Here is a 2500-nt window from a genome sequence, read left to right as displayed (position 1 = left end):
GGACCAATTTCCTCAAATTCAAGAACCAAATGTGCTGACACAGCTTAGGAGCCGATTCTCCCATGGCGTCCACTTTTACTGATTTGCAGCAACTCAACACAATTTAACAGGAAAAAGATAGAGTCCAAATATGAGGTTAAAGTTCTATACAAGGACATGAACACAGGGAGGTACAGCTACATCTGGCTGAGACATTAAAGCCTTGCTGACCTGTCACCTGTCACCTAAGACATGTGATTGATAACCCTGAAGTAGCCTGGTATGATGTATAGATGCTTACAGAGCCAACATCTAGATTAACCAAGAAACAACTACTGGCTCAGTGTTTAACTGCAGGAGGAACTCACGATCACAATTAGAGATTGATGAGGCACAAAGATACAAAAGTGCTCTGGCACAGAAGGGAGAATATACAGCATGGGAAAGCAACAGTGGCAAAGGATGCAATGGAAGGCAAAACACAAGTGCAAAAGCAGCAAGCAACTTAAATTAAAAGAAACTAATGAAAGAGAATAAAAGCACAGAAACAGTTCAAATATTCCATAACATTCCTACCGCTTCCCTATAGTTCCCCGACCTGATAACCTCTGAATATGTGTGTGTGTCGCTTGATTCAGGTTGTTGGTTACACAGCTGGTCGGTGATCTCGTGACCACAATCAGGCAAAAAATGACTTCTCGTCCATAATGGTAACACACAGCATTGATGCTGCAGTCATTACGGCTCTCCTCCGTATCCATTTTCCTCCATCCCTTGTTTTCCTCTCCCATCAGCAGCTCTAACTATGCGTTGTGCAAACATGGCACTGAAAGGTCATCCATCACCACCACCACATCAATCCTCTCTTTCCTGCAGTTACGCTTGGAATGACGTGGAGAATTGTTGAGGAGCAACTGGCCAGAGAGGAGGAGAAAGTGGACTTTGAGGGTGAAGTTTGAGCGGATCTGCTTCCTGTACGTCTCACACTCAGTGTGAGGAAAGAGTGGACATGAAGGAAAGATCAGCGTGAAGGGAGCATCCTTCATATTTTCCCCTAGAGTCATGTTCTTCAGTCATAACAGGTCCTTATCACCACATACTCATACTAGTCACTTCTGAACAGTTCATTTGTTCTTCATCCATCATAAGCCGCCTCGACAGACCGTGATGAAATATGAATGGAATATGTTGTGTTTATGCAGAGCCTGTCAAAGTGCCGCAGCCCAGGGGCAAAGCAGGTGATGTTTTTGCATTGTACCTCAGGGCTGAACTTAAACCTGAAGTGACCTGGGCTCTTGTCAAAGAGCAAGAACCAGCAGCACAAAACAAACTAGCACACAGAAGGTGATAAGAGAAGGAAGGAGTACTGGAAAACTCAAACAACAAGAGAGTAATTAACAGCTGCAAACCTTCTTTTCAAGTGCATAGTTATGGTGGTATATCTTTGCGGAACTATTGGGTTTGGTACATTGTTTTGTGCGTTTGTGTAGGCGGCCCGACGCGACACACCATCCGGCTGTTAATCTCTGCGTCGTGTCTTGATTGTGTGTGAACGATGAATGAGATGCAGACAACTGCTGCCTTTCCAACCAGGGGGGAATTTATTCTGTGCACAATAACACTTTGACGCTCAGCAGCGCCTCCAACTGACTCAGAGTATATTCACAAATCAATAAACAAAACACATAGTTTCAATTACAATTTTAACTTCACAGTTATATTTTCCACCCACCAGCGGCAATTTTACTATTTTTATGAATTCATATGAACTCACAATAAACAATAATACACATCAAGTATGTGAAAATAAATGACAAACTTACTAATACAATAATTGTGCTGTAATAAAATGACAAACAGGGAGCTTACATACCTGTGCAAAACACAATAACAACAATAACAGCACAGCAACTTCTCACGCTCTGGTTTCACTTTGAAAGGAGAAGAAAGAAAACAGCGGACGTGTGAGAAACCACCTGCGTGCTCCGTTAGCCTAGCTTATGAGCCACGGCTAACAAACTGCTAAACTACTGTACGCGATAAAAAAACAAAAAACCCACATTTATACAACAAGATAAACATTTGACCAACATTAGCAACTTATACAAAGTAAGATAGAAGATTATTGTGTCACACTTTACTGTGTTTAACGCAACAATGACCGCAGTGACAGTGATAAAGTCTCACCTCTGCTCAGCAGCGCCTCTAACCGACTAAACAGGAAGTAACACCGCGAAAAGCTAGTGTCAAAATAAAAGATGTCTAACAAAATAAAAGCTCCTCAAAAAAACGTGAACTCAGTCAGAACTGAATGTAATGTAACAGGATTTTGGTGGGCTACATTTACATTAGGAATAGTACACAACCAGCCCCAACCATTTCATTCTTAGAGGGGTGGAGCTGGACCGGCCACACCCACAACAGCCAGTTGATTGGGCGACAGAAAAATGTCACTCCCCTGCGATCAGTGTCACTGGGAAGTTCATTTTGACCGTTCATAATTAATTTGCAGATCATTTCA

Source organism: Solea senegalensis, linkage group LG8 (genome assembly GCF_019176455.1).
Source record: "Solea senegalensis isolate Sse05_10M linkage group LG8, IFAPA_SoseM_1, whole genome shotgun sequence".
In the NCBI taxonomy this organism is placed as follows: domain Eukaryota; kingdom Metazoa; phylum Chordata; class Actinopteri; order Pleuronectiformes; family Soleidae; genus Solea; species Solea senegalensis.
Note: the sequence above shows the minus strand (reverse complement) of the source record.